The sequence below is a fragment of the Sarcophilus harrisii genome, chromosome 5 (genome assembly GCF_902635505.1).
Source record: "Sarcophilus harrisii chromosome 5, mSarHar1.11, whole genome shotgun sequence".
Lineage (NCBI taxonomy): Eukaryota > Metazoa > Chordata > Mammalia > Dasyuromorphia > Dasyuridae > Sarcophilus > Sarcophilus harrisii.
The window spans coordinates 183425252-183440827 of NC_045430.1; the positions used below are offsets into that span (position 1 = coordinate 183425252).

General features: G+C 34.8%; 1 protein-coding gene across 9 annotated transcripts in view; it reads left to right on the top strand.

Annotated features, from left to right (window-relative positions):
• The window catches only part of CALD1 (caldesmon 1), a 239709-nt gene that overhangs the window by 130654 nt on the left and 93479 nt on the right, over positions 1–15576 (top strand). The window lies entirely within an intron of this gene.

Consider the following 15576-nt stretch of genomic DNA (forward strand, 5'->3'; position numbering starts at 1 on the left):
GGGGGGTGGTAATGAGCAGATCTTGCGGGTCTCCTCCACCCCCCCAAGCCAGACCTTGTGGGATCATCCCTTTGTACTGTTTCCAGAAGCAGTCTCTGAGCTCTGTGTGTACATTTAAAAGTTATTTAGTAAGTTAAGGATTCAGAGAGAGGGAGATGCTTCAAAGAGACACAAGGACCAAAAGTGGCCTTTTGGGAGGCAAAGGGACATTGGATTGTGGAAATGCCTGGAAAGAGCTTAAATGTGGAAATGCAGAACAATGAGAAAGCCTGGATAACAGAACCTTTAGGAAACATGACACAGAAATCTTCAGGCTGGCTGATGGACAGAGATTTATCCCACTCAGTTGTAGGATGACTTTTTTCCTTCTTGTTAGAAAAGCATGCACAAACCTTCTAGGTTTGTAGTCAATTCCATATATGGATGGGAAGATTCTATATCTGAATTTTATTCAAAGAAACCTGGATGGTGATGACTCTAAGAGTCAGCACCACATCATATATATATACATATATATATGTATATGTATATATGTACATATATGTGTGTATATATCACACAAATACACATATTTTATATATTTAATATATGCTTATGTACATAAAATACATATACACATTTATGTGTATATAAACACACACATTTATGTGTATATAAATATGCATATATTTTGTGTATATAACATACATATGTTTATGTGTATATAAAATACACGTGTATATTTATATACATACATTTATAATTTTTATTGCTGTCTGAGAATTGAAGTTATCAGATAAATGTAAATAGAGAAAGAATAGGGTGGGTCCCAGAAAAATAACAACAAAAAATCTGATTCCTTAAAAATTATTTCTCACAGTGTCCTTGTGAAATAGTCTGACATTTATTTTTCATGTATTTACATTCTCATTTACAGATGAGAAATTTGAGCCCAGGAGTTGCTCAGAATCTAGCCATGAGGCAGTGATTTAATAGGAACCGAATAGTTCCAATATTCATAAGAAGAAGTGCTTGTTGAGACAGAGTCCATGCTCAGTATTGTGTGGGCTAAGGCAATAGTAGATACAATCTCAACCCTAAGCCTGTAAGGCATTTACACCCTATTTGGTTTTCCCTTAGAAAGTAAACTCTTCAGGAGCAGGCATAAATAGTTTGGGGAAGGAGTCATGATCCAGTAGTAAAATTAGTCAGAGGAAGTTGTTTGGGGGAGGTGGACCCATAAAGGGAATGGTGAGCATGGATTGGTGGGAAGAGGAGAGAGAAGGGCTATCCACTGGAGAATATCCACCATAAAAGGCACACTGAGAGAAACAAGAAAGATAATCAAGGATTATAAGAGATTAACCTGGGAAAACCTAACAAATGGAGTCTAAGAGGTACTGCAAAAAGTAATAGCAATATGAACTAGGAGTTCAAATTTTATTTGAAAAATACTGGCCATGTACTTTATTTATGCTCACGAGCAGGAAATGTTTTTCAAAACATATCTTGGTATTATTTGGGGAAGGAATAAAGGATAAAGAATAAGGACAGATTAGATAAAACAGCTATAGAGTTGATGCCAAGAAGCATAACATAATGCAGGTTTGGAGTAAGATTGAAACCATAAAAAATTAAGAAAAGATGTGATCTAAGAGACATTTTAGATCAATCGGTAAACCTTTATACCTTAGATGGTTTTGGGGGACAAATGAGATGGAAGATGAAAAGATAACTTCAAATTGCCCAGATATAGAAAATTATTAATGACAGTGACCCCCCAAAAATGGGGAAGCTGGGAATAAATACAGTAATGACCAGAAGGGGATGACTAGAAGGAGACAATTATTTTCATTTTCTAGTTGTTAAATTTAAGGTATTCAGAATATATCTAAATGGAAGTTTAGTGTGGTAATTTAGCAGTGGAAGATTTCAATTTGTCTATAAAGAAAACAGAATTAGAAATGTCATTTTGGGATTTTTAGCATAGCGATTGTATTGGAATAATTACAGATAGGTAAAAAATAAATGGTTCACATGCAGAAAAAAAAAGTATGAACTGCTAAAGGGATAGAGGCAAGGGAAAGCTGAGAATAGAAAAGCTGTGAAAAAAAAAACACGAAATCAGAGAACCCACAGTTACACAAAAGATAAGAGGAATAATGTAGGCATGGATTTCATGTCATGCTAGTCAGATTTGGGATTTCAAGGAACACCAGGATGATCTTGAATTAAGTTGATCTAAATGTTTATTAGGAGCTGGCAAACCACAACAAAGGTAGATGAAATGAAGCTATACACATAAAGGTCTCCCATAAGTGCTCCATCCCCTGCATATCCCACAGATGTTACGGGCTCTGACTTTATATTGAGATAATCAAAAAGAGCTGGAGCCTTTTAAGGGATGTACCACTCTATGGTTGGTCAGATAAGACTAAACCCAAGGGTTAGAATTCCTTTGGTGTCAGAGATAGCACTCATAGATATTCATCAGTCACTCTATGACCCTGGCCCTCGCCCTCCCTCTAGAAGAAGGGGCCCACCCTAACCAGTCTATATCACCAGAGACGTGGAGAGGGGCACAAAAACCCAGTCAGGGCATTTCCAGATCAGAGAATCATATCCCCTTCTTTGTTCAGGACTCTGGCAAAATCTAAACTGAAGGTTCCCCTTACCCTGTCCTCCATGTCTACAATTTTGGCTTCTGGGAAAACCAAAGGATCTATCACCATTGTTAACCAGGGTTAAATATAAGGAATCACAGAGTTTCAGATGACCAGAAGAAGAGACAGACCGCAACTCTGCCTCCAAGGGTCTGCATTCTCTTAATAACCACCAGTGGCCAAACACCATATCTCATGGGGGGAACAAAGTTAAAAGGCTACTACGGGCTGAAACAAGTGACCACAGCTAGTCAAGGCAAAGCATGAAGATAAGAACTGGAATGCTAACTATGTGTCAGAAGATCGTGGAAGGAATTGTTACCAGAAGTTTAAAAAACAAAAACAAAAACAAAAAACAACCCTTCTATGGGCCAGTTCCTTCCAATTTCATGTCCTTGTCCAATCTGCCTTTGCCTGGATCAGCTCCAGGTCATCTCTGACTATCTGTGAATTAGAAAACTGCACTCTCAGGGAGAATAGTCAGTGATGTCAGCCGTGGTTATAGCTATCTGATACTTCTTTCTTCTGCCTCTGCTGTGATTTCCCTTCTAGGGATTGACAGTTTTCCAGAGCAGATCTCACCTGTTGCTCTGGGTCTTTTCAGGGAAAGGAGTCAAGATGATTAATTGTGGGCAGTGAGATAAGAGACTGGAATTTCAGGAGAGAATATATTTCACACCACTGATGTGAGAGGAATATTAAGACTTCTTTGGGGTGGTTGGGATCAGTTCATAAGTAGATGACTGGAATTTAAAGTAATCTAGGATTTCTCCATTTTTCATTATATTGTTCTAGGACAAGAAAGGTCCAATACTTAAATCAGAATTGCCACACTTGATTATATTCATAGCCCTTTTTTCTACCTGGGAAAGTGTCATGAAGGGAAGCTTTGTGAAAGGATTTTACTTCTTTATTTTCAACCTCAAAAGATGCACTTAAACTTCTTGGTTTTCCTTAACATCCTACTGAGGAATTAACCATTCACTAATTAATCTAAACCCTTCATGAATCTATACATTTGTCTAAGAACCTTACTTTTCTCTAATGTGGTGTTACAAAGAGAGTGATGTACTTGAAGGCTGGAAGATCTGGATTCAAATTCTACCTGAGACTCTCAGAAGCTGTGTGATCCAAGGCAAGACAAATTACCTCTCTGTGCTTCATCTCAATCAATAAACATTTATTAAACCCCTACAATGTGCCAAGCACATTTCACCTGAGGATACAAAAATAGGCAAAAGATCATCCCTAAGTCAAGAAGCTTACAATCTAATGAATATATGCAAGGCAAACTATATATAGGATAAGTAGGAAATTATAATAGTCTTGATAGGATTGTTTTTAAGATCAAATCAGATTTTGTATTATATATATGCATAAATATATAATATGAGGGTATGTATATATATATATGCTTTGTAAATCTTAATTATATGTCACCTAGTATGACTAATATTTTCATTATTATTTGTTGCCTATCAAGGTTTTTTTTTTAAGATTTCTTTTTATTTTTCTCAAATTTATCTTGGGCTTCAAGAGGGATCTTTAGTTCTAAGTAGTTGAGATTTGGTGACCAAATGTGATATTATAAACTTGGAACATAGCCCCTCTTAGTCTTCATCTTCAAACTGAAGTACGCTGTAAGTTTGTTCCCCATTTATTCTTGTATAGAAGCCTTTCCACTGTTTTAATCATCGGATATTGTTCTCCTCTGGACTATTTCCAGATCTACTCTGGTTTTCTGGAGGTTCAGAAAACAGAGAGCAAATATTATCCTATCTGTGCTCCACGGAATGCATGAAGAAAGGGGGAAGGCAGAGGAGAGTTGCTGATTACTCTAAGGAATGGAAATTGGGAAATAGTCAAATATACATCGGAATGAGCAATAAGAAAAAGTTTTAGAGATTCTAGAATGCCAGGAAAAACCATATTCCAGTAACAAGCTGAGACAGGAGTTTCAAGAGTGAGTGAGGAGTTTGTTCAGCAATTGTCACAAGGTCACAGAAAATGAGGACTGAGAAATAGCAATTGGAGGATATTGGGTCTCTTCTTGGTGTTGTATTATTCAATACTTTAAATCAATGACTTGGATGAAAGCATGTAAGGCATATTTATTTGTACTTGTGGGTGACATAAAAGGCTGGCTAAGATATTGGATGACAGTAAAGATTTAGAAAGGTCTTGGCAGGTTGGAACTAGCAAGATGAAATATAAAAGTGACACATGTAAATTCACATTTTTAGGTTCAAGAATCAATTATCCAAGTATAAGATGGGGAAGATATGGATTAGTTTTGGTTTCTCACATTTAAATATGTGAAAATGACTTAAGGATTTCAGTGAACTGAGACCTTATCATGATGCTTGGTGAATAGTAGGTATGTGATAAATGTTTATTAATTGATTGATTGATAGCTCAGTACAAGTTATCAGTGTGGTATGATGGCCAAAAAAAGCTAATTCTAAGGTTGGCTGAGTTTTTAGAATTGAGATGTTCTAAACAGGTGTGGTAACTATCCTACAATGCTCTGCCCAGTTTAGACCACAAATAGGAAATTGTGTTCATTTCTAGGTGCCATATTTTTAAAGGAACATTGACTGGGACATTTCCAAGGTAGTTTAGTCAAGATGCTGGAGAAATCTGGAGAATGTACCATATATGGAGTTATCTGTTTAATTGAATCAAATTGATGTTTGACCTGGAAAAAGAAAATATAATAGCTATGTTCAAGTAGCTACTATGAGAGCCAAAGGAGAGTGCTTAGAAGTGTTGGTTTTAGCGTCTGAAAAACTGGGTTCAAATTTGAGCAACATTGACCTAACCACATTTTTTTTTCTCCTTTATAAAATGAACATGCCATAATATTTTGTCTACTTCATAGGATATTGAGGAAAAAACAATTTGTAAGTCTTAAATAACTATAGAAATGTATAGATATGGGAGTAGAAAAAGAAGGTTTATTTGCCATTGGAAAGGCCATCAATTTTAGCAATCTGGACTCAAAAATAGAGCTAAAAGACTTTGGTCAGATTTCTGAAGTCACCATTAATAGTAGAATTTTTACTCTAGATTTAGAGCACAATGATATTTAACCTCTATGATTCTTAGTTGCCTCATCTATAAAATGTGTACAGTTTATACTTGACTACCCAACCTTCAAAGTTGTTTTAAGGATGAAACAAAATTATATATAATATATATATATGTATATATATAGGTATAAAACTACATTTATATCAACATGTATATATGTATGTATAGGAGTATACAATGTGTGAGTTTATATATAGATGTGTGTGTGTGTGTGTGTGTGTGTGTGTGTAAACCTTAAAGTACTAAACAAATAAGTTGTTTATGTTTAAATTATTTCATTTATATTTATAATATATATTATTTATATGATATTATTACATATATTTAAATATATAAAGTTTATATTTAAATTATTACTAGGACAAGCAATGTAACACTGGAAAGGCATTTTAGATTATCTAGTCCAATCTTTTTATTTTACAGCTGAGGTAATTAAGGCCAAAAGTGGTTAATCAGTACCACCAAGATGTCACAAGGAGTAGCAGAGCTGGTGTTTGAAGCTAGGTACTTGGGTCTAACACTCTTTCCACTATACTTTGTTGACTCCTCACTAGGGCTATGATTAGCAATACCACTACTAATAAATAATTGAAAAATTATCACGTGATTGAAATATTAAATATATTCTGCTTCCTCCAGAGGACACAGTAATTGGAAAATACTGGGAGGCTAAAAGAACTTACTGCAATGTGAAGTGTCCAAAAGTGGAATGTGTGGCAGCCTTTAAGTTTCTCTCCTTGCACATATTCAAGCAACAACTGGATGGCTACGTGCATCAAGGATGTTATCATTAGTAGTATTGCTAATTATTACCTCCCTACCTTCCAGTGATGTACCAGATCTCTGAATCATGGTATTGCACAAAATTAGAAGCATCAAAATACAGTGAGATGGAGAAAAAGACATTTATAAAATAAATTAGACTATGATCCCACGAGGCAATATGGAACAGTGGAAAGAGCCTTGTCAGTCAGGTGGTCTGGGTTTGAATCTTGGGCTTACATATTCTACTTGTTTGAGCCTGGCCAAATCTTTTCATTTCCTTCTCTTTAGTTCCTCATCTATAAAATGAGTGTCTGGGACTAGAAGAACTCTAAAGTTCTGTTTTAAAAAGTCATCATGATAAAAGCAAACAGCTATGAGATATTCCAGGAAGAAAGGATCCTTTTCACCAAGGATATCTCAGTGTATCTCCCTGGGTCTTTGGTCTTATGCATCTGCTTCTTCTTCCTCTGGTCCAAATGAGTCTGTCTCCTTTAGGATTCCCTGGGAGAAAGACATTCATACTTAGGACCTTGGGTTCATCTCTACTCTTGTCCAATGAGTGTAGGAATGTTTATATTACTTTTAGAAACGTTTGACAAAATTAGATATGTTCAAGCACTATCAATTTACATATAATGAAAATGGCTAAAGCAAATTTTTTAAATTCTTTATTCTAGATTTCTGGGGTACAGAGAAAGTATTTTGGACTATTTGTAAGCTTTTGCACATGTATAAGAACATCACATTTAGATGGCCTCTTAAAGAATATTAAAGCCCAAGAAAATCTCTAAGCATAATAGACATTCCCTAAGAGTAGGATTATAAATAGGCAGAGCTAGGAGGAAGGTTAGAAAAGGGTTAAGGTTACGTTATTTAAACTAGGAGAGAATACATAAAATGAAGTTGAGGTTCTGAATCAAGTAAAAAATTTTTCAGGTTTCTTTAAAAATTTCCTGAGTCCATGTATATCTTCCAACAAAGATGGAGGGCATTTTTTTCTCCTTATGGAAATCTGAAGCTGTGCATTATTTTGCCTGGCATTGGACTGACTTTCACAACACACATTTCTCACCTCTCCAAGAGGTGCACTCATTACATTCCCAGCCCATGCTCTACACCCCCAGTGTGAGCTCCCCATTCTGGTCAGAAGAAAGACACCTATTGTAAAGCTGAGTTATCAGATTCAGAGATTCATAGGCATAAATTCATGGAATGAATACACCCTCTCTGTTGTCATCTTTCATACATTTTTATGAGCTTCTGCCAGAGACTGAGGATTGTAAATTGGAAACAAAATTCTCACAATGTTGGAAAAACAATTTTTAAAAATCCTCTGGGCATATGTAGTTTACTCCCAGCCATAAATCACTAAAACTTTTACTTAACAAGTTAAAGTAGCTTAATTAATAACAGTATTGGTATTTTTTTCCCTAAAAGCTATTATTCAAAACACCTTCATGATAGTGAAAACGGGTTTTGTTGCTTTGTTCTAAGGATAATATGGATAAAATAATCAGTTTATTAACTGAATTTTAAATTTAAAAGTTATTTTAATATTAGGTGGCCAGTTTGGAAGTGGTGATAAAATCTTTTTTCTTGAATTTATTTTAGTTATCTCTATTTGGGATGACTTGGGATTAGTCAAACTTGATGCATTTGATGGAATCAGAGAGAACTTCCAGCCCCAAAGTTAGTTAGCTCTATAGTCAAACACATGCAGAAGTTACAAAATAATTATGCCCTTTCTCTGAAAAATAGACATAATATTACATTGCTTTAAGTTCAGAGCAAAAATGCATACTTTGACTAATTCTCTGATAACTAGGAAGCTCCTTTATATTGGAAACAATATGACTTTACTACAAATAATGATAGATTTCAGGTGCCAGATTTCATCCAACAAGTCACCAACACCTCATTGTTATCCCCAAAACTTTAGGGACAAATAAATTTAATTCCTAAGTCCCCAAAGACTCCTTATCCTATTCTATATTCATTTTAAAATCTATTCCCCACCAAACCCAAATTGATTGAAATGTACAACTTTAGTCCAAGATAATAGATATTGAAAAATATTTCTCAGTTGAGAGGTAGGAGACTGTGGGAATGGAATGTTGTGTACACTTTCAGACATGGTCATTTTGTTGGTTGGTTTTGCTTAATTGTTTTTCTTTGTTACAAAAGATGGTTTGATGGCAAAATTGGGAGGTGGGAAAGAGGCATAATGTACAATGACTGATGTAAAAATTAAAATAAAATAAAAGACATCAATAATTTGTTTTTAAACTGGCTCATATAGAAGTCAGTGCTTGTAACACTTCAGAACTTATCTGCTTTCATTTTATATAAACAAATATTACTTCTAATTTTCTGTAGACATTCAAAGGCTTTCTTAATCACACTTCTTTTGCTCTCCACCTTTCCAGTCTTCTTAAACCTTATGATCTCTCCATATACTCTGTGATCCGGTAACAGTGGCCTTCTTGCTGTTCCTTAAAGAAGACATTCCTCTCATCTCTGGGCATCTTCACTGATTGTCCATGCCTGAAGTGCTGGACCTCCTCATCTCTGCAATTTGACTTCATGGTTCCTTCAAGTTCCAATTAAAATCCCACTTTCTACTGGAAGCATTTCCCAAACCTTCTTAGTTCAAGAAAGATTCCAAAATCTGCTGTTGATTATTTCCTATTTATTCTGATTGTAGCTTGTTTGTACAGAATTGTTTATATGTTGTCTCCCTCATTAGGTTGTGAGCTTCTTGATGGCTTTTTCGTTCTTTATATCCTTAATATAAACTTGTAATATAGCACAATCTTGTAATATAATGCTTTGCAATACTCCCTTGCATATAGTAGGTGACTAATAAATGCTTGTTGAATAACTGATTCACTGACACAGGCAGGATTTAGGGTGGAACTGAAAGATTAAGTCATTTTCACTTGCCTTGGCTAATCTACATTAGCCCAGGAGCCACTTGTAAGGATATGTAAGTGAGATAGAAAAATGAGAGTTTTTTGTTTTTTTTATTTTGGGGTTTTTGTTTTTGTTTTTGTTTTTTTTGCCAGGTCTGTTTCTAATCTTAATATAAAAACTGTAGAGGATTTGGAAGGCAGAATAGTGTAGAGGGCAGAATGCTGAACTTGGAATCAGAAGACTTGTGGCCTTGGGCACTAAGTTTCAGTTTTATCAGCTGTCTAGTTTTCTTCATTTGCACAACAAGAGATTTGGATTAAATAACCTCTAAAGCTCTTTCCAGTTCTGAATTTATGGTTCTGTGTAGACATAAAAAACAGTGATTTAGCTCAATCTTTTGCCACAATGAAGTCTGATTGTTTTACATTTGTAGAAATAGCCACCATCTTATTTGCCTGCCCAATATTCCTTTTTAAACTTCTTTCATAAACAGAAAAAAAAGCAAAGATTAAATGTTTTCCTTAAGTTAAATGGGACTATGGATTTGATTGTTGATAACAGTAAATTCAGTCAAAAAACTATTTTGCTTATCTTTTCTATACCTGGATTTAGCAAAATTAGCTAATCAATCTCCTTGAATATAGAGATTTCCATATCATGTATAGAATCACAGTATTTGAGAATTAGAAGGAAAGTCTAGCCCTTTATTTAAAAATTAGGAAACTGAGACCCAAATATGACTTACCTGAAGCCATATAGCTAGTCAAATAGCAGCAAACTGCTTTTTCAGACCCTTCATGGTAGCTGGTGTTCTCCATACATATGTGCCAAATTGAACTGATAAAAATAACGCTACGAAAATAGATAATATAGCATGCTTTTTTGCAAAAATGTTCTAAGTTCACACTCCAATGGCCTATATTTCCAAATGTTCCACGAAACTTTGTCCTGGTCAAACCATATCTTAAGTATGGAGTTCATTTATGGGTGCTACATTTTGGTGAGGACATTGATTTAATTGGAGAACATCTGAAGAAAGCCAATCAGATTGTCTAAGGCCTTGAGTTCATTTCATATGATCAACCAGTCAACCAACAAACATTTATTAGGCACCTATGTTATACCAATCCTTGTCAAGGTGCTGTCAAATACCAAAACAAAAATTAAACTATCTCTGCCCTCAAGGAGCTTGTTCTATTGGAAGAGGGAAAAGAGAGAATTGCCATTTATTAAGCACCTTTTATGAACCAGGACATGTGATGAGAATTTTATGAATCTCACTTGATCCCCACAATAACTTTATGAGGTAGATGCTAATATTAACCTCATTTGAGGAGCTGAGGAAACTAAGGCATACAGAGATTAAGGGACTTATCCAAGAACATGCAGCTAGTGTCTGAGACTAGATTTGAACTCAGAGTTTCTTGACTTAGGACTCAGCACTCTATCCACTATGCCACAAAATAAAGAAAAGGTAGTTAGTTTAGGGATGGAGGGCCCTAACAACTAGGAGAATCAGAAGGAACTTATAAAGAGACTTTAAATATAGCACTACCATATTTTATCTCATTTGATCATCATAAGAACATTATGAGAAAAGTGCTGTTATTTCTCCCATTTTATAGATGAAGAAACAGACTAAGAAAGGTTAAATATTTTCCCAAGGTCACATAGCTGATGTTAGAGGCAGTATTTGAACTGTGGTTTTCTTAATTCCAAAAATCCATCCTATCTATTGTGACATTTTATTGCCACCCAATTGAAATGACAGGATATGTTTAGCCAGAAGTACAGAATGCAGTGGGACATAGGTAGCCGTCTTCAAGTCTTTGAAAGGATGTCAAATGGAAGAGGGATTTGTCATGCTCTGTTTGACCTCAGCATGCAAAACTAGGAACATTGGATGAGAGTTATAGAGAGGTAGACATAAGGGGAAATTTCCAAATAAATAACTACCCCAAGGTATAATTGGCTGCCTCTGAAAGTAAAATTTCCCCATCATTGGAGATCTTTATACAACAACTGAAAGGCCAACAGTTGGGAATGTGTAAACAGAATTATTTTCAGGTTCTACACATAGCTTTTTGAACTCTGTTTCAACTTTGAAATTTTGTTATTCCATAAAAGTGCAGTTCACATTGATCTTGAGAGTTGTTCTTTTTTTGTTAATGTGAGGACCATATAGTTTAGACTCTTTTTTTTTTTTTTAAAGAAGCCCAGAGCATCTTTATAGTAAGCAAAATGAACAGAAAATAGAAGTTTTATATGTGAATAGACAGAAAGTACAAACATTAGTAGTAAATTGCTGGGAGCTAGGGCCAAACTCTGCTTTCCAAGCCAAAAAGAAAAAAAAAAGTGAGAATCTGCAAAGGAAACTCCATTTTCAGCCCAGCTTCTAAAGCCTCTCATTTAGTGTACACGCCTCCTTGGCTGGGCTTCTTCATACAAGGCTTAATTATGGAGATAAGTATTAAATAGAGTTCCTCTGTGTCTGTCAGGGGTTCATTTTAGCAACTGAAGCGAACCAAGGAATTCTCTCCCTCCAAAGTTAATTACTTCCCAGACAGGGCAAGTAAAAACAATGCCAGATTCTGAAAGAGCAATCTTTGTCTTTATCTTTAATTTACCAATTCATCAAAAAAACATTTATTAATCACTTACTATTGCCAGGCTTTGTGCCCGAGGGTTAAGGATGCACAAAAAGGTAAAAACAATGTCTGTCCTCAAGGAAATCACATTCACATGGAGGACAAAACACACACACAAAAACTGGGAATTTACAATATAGATGCAGAGTAAATAGAAGGCAATTTCAAAAGGTACAGCACTTTATTCCTGCTATATCTTCTGCAGGAGATCTACCGGGACTAGGTGAGATAAAGACAAAGTAGACAATGTAGAGTATAATTGTTAATAAGCCACATTTATATACCTCTTTGCAGTTTTACAAAGTGTCTTCCTCATGACAATTCTATGAAGTGGGCAAAGGTACAAGTATTTTTAGATGAGGAAACTGAGACTAAAAAAGACTTTTTCATTTTTTATTGTTGTTTGGACCTATAATTTTATGCATGTAGGAAACTTCCTCAGGTATGGAGAGGCTCTCCAAAGTTCCCAGCAAGACCCATTTGGCTCATAGATTTGCCAAATCAAATTTGCCAGAAAAATAAATGGCTTGCCCATGATCTCATAACTCCAGTGCATCAGAAAAAGGAAAAGGAATCTAGATTTCCTTTATCCTCTACCAAGGTCATCTCAAAGAGATGATTGTGACACAACAAAAATATACTGTTTCTCCAAAGAGCTGATGATAATAACAATAATAGCTAACATGGTACTTTAAGATTTACAAAGCACTTTAATATATTCTTGCATTTGATCCTCACAATGATCCAGTGACATAGCAGCTATTAATATCCCCATATTTTAGGTGAGGAAACTAAGCTTGAAAGAGACTGAGTTATGGTTAAGAAGGGCCTAAGGAAGAATTCAAATCAAGTCTACCACTTTATCAATTATCCCATGGTATCACTCTGATAATAATAATAATAATTGAACATAAATATAAGAATACCAAAATCATTATCATAACCCATCAATTACAGTAATAAGATATCAGTTACATATTGATTTAAGGTTTGTAACTCTATATATAGATATAGATACATATATATGAGTGTGTATGTGTATATATAATGTAAATTTGATTCTCATGACACTTTTATAAGGGAAGTGCCATTATTATTATCCTTGTACAGATATGCCTTGTTTCATTGCCCTGAGAAAGTCTATTGATGAAGTTTTTCCAACAACATGCTCACATAATGTGTCTGTGTCATATTTTGGTAATTTCTGCAATATTTCAAACATTTTCATTATTATTATATCTGTGATCTTTGATGTTACTGTTGAAATTGTTTTGGAACATTACAAACTATTTCCATATATAGTGGTGAACTTAATGAATAATTAATATGTATATTTTGACTGCTCTAGCCATCAGCTGTTCTTGTCTCTCTTCCTATTCTCTGGCCTCCCTATTTCCAGAGAAACAACATTATTGAAAGTAGGCTATTTAAGAACCCTACAATGCTTTCTAAATGTTCAGGTGAAAGGAAGAGTTAGTAGATATGACATATGCAAATAGGGATGTACTAAGTAGAAGGAGATAAGGGCAAAAAAGAGGTCTAGATGAAGTGCTCTATGAAGATTTCAGGGGGAAGAGATTGTATATAGCTAAGGAGGATTATGGGAATCTTATTGGAAGTGACCTCCAAGTTAGCACTTTACTGAAGGCAAGGATTTTGCAGACTGAAATTGGATTTTTTAAAAATGTAGCTATGGTTGCATCTGTATAGACAATTCCCTTTAAGGAAACTCCCTTTAATAATGCAGATCAGAACCATATCTGTAATTCTTACGAGTACTGGCACTTAGTGGTTAAATTCCTTGCATAGAGTGTCAGGATTAAAATTTGAACTCAAATCCTCCTGACCCTGAGGTTGGCTCTCTAACTACTCTTCTGATATTTTTTAGAATTTTTAATTTTGGAGTTAAAAAGAACTTGGGGAACATCTAGTCCAGAAGTTCTTAACTTTTTTTGTAATATGTTATGCACCCAATTAGTGTGAGTAATGAATCTCTTGTAATGTCCCCATTATTCACTGTATTGATTTCTACTAGATTGGAACTAAATACCATAATTTACATAATTATAACTTCAAATAGTGTGAACCCAAACACATGTGATCATTTCATACATAGAATTCCTTATTTGCACTAAACGGTACCTATTCACATAATTGTCTCCATTTAAAGAGGAAGGAACTGCAACATGAACAGTGTTTGCCCATTGTTCAGTGGTTAGCAAGTAGCAGAGCCAGGACAACACTGAAACTCTGATCATCTAGCTTAAAGTTCAGTAGTCTGTTCCACTCCATAAAGCTCTCTCTCCTTAAATTTTCAACAACTTAAAATTTTGTTTACCTTTCAATTATTTTTTTTCAAATCTGAATAATTATGTAATTTGAACTATTCCCTCATTTTGGAAACTGTTAATTTTATTTTTAAAAATAATATTTTATCTTTCCAATTACATATAAAGAAAACTTTAATTTAATTTACATTCATTTTTACAAAATTTTATGTTCATTTATACATTCATTTTTACAAAATTTTGAGTTCCAATTTTTTCCCTCCCTCCTTCTTTCTCCCCTCTTCCTAAAACAGTAATTTAATGGAGGTTATTTATGTGCAATCATATAAAACATATTTCCATATTAGTCATATTATGAAAGAAAGAACAGACCAAAAGGGGAAAACTACAAAAAAATAAAGAAAATGAAAATAATATGTTTTAAACTGCATTAAAAATCCATCCGTTCTTTCTCTGGCTGTAGAGAGCTTTTTCCATCATGAATACTTTGTAACTGTCTTAGATCATTGTATTGCTGAGAGGATTCATAGTCATTTTGCTGTTACAGTGTACAATGTTCTTTTGGTTCTGCTCCTTTTACTTTGTATCAGTTCATGTAAGTCTTTCCAGGTTTTTCTGAAATTGGCCTGCTCATCATTTCTTATAAAATAATATGTTTTAGGGGCAGCTAGATGGTGCAGTGGATAGAGCCCCAGCCCTGAAGTCAGGAGGAGAAGAGTTCAAATCTGAGCTCAGACATTTAACATTTCCTATCTATGTGACCCTGGGCAAGTCACTTAATCCCAATTGCCTCAGGAAAAAAATACACACACCACAGCTTGTTCCAACATTTACCAACTGATGAGCATCTCCTCAATTTCCAATTTTTTGCTACCACAAAATGAGTTGCTATAAATATTTTTGTAGGTCCTTTCCCCTTTTTTATGATCTCTGAAATACAGACCTACTAGTGGTATTTGTTGGATTAATGGATATGCACACCTTGATTGCCCTCTGCATATGGTTCCAAATTGCTCTCCAGAATGCTGGTTGGATCAGTTCAAATCCACCAACAATGGATTAGTGTCCCAACTTTCCCACATTCTCTTGGAAAGTGTTTCTCTGAGGACTTGTGATCCAAGAGAGAACATCTCTGAATGTTCTATCACAGATTACTACTTAAATGTCTTAATGTGAGAATATCAGTCCCCTAAAAAGAAGAAATGATCTTTTTGAATAGTTATCTAA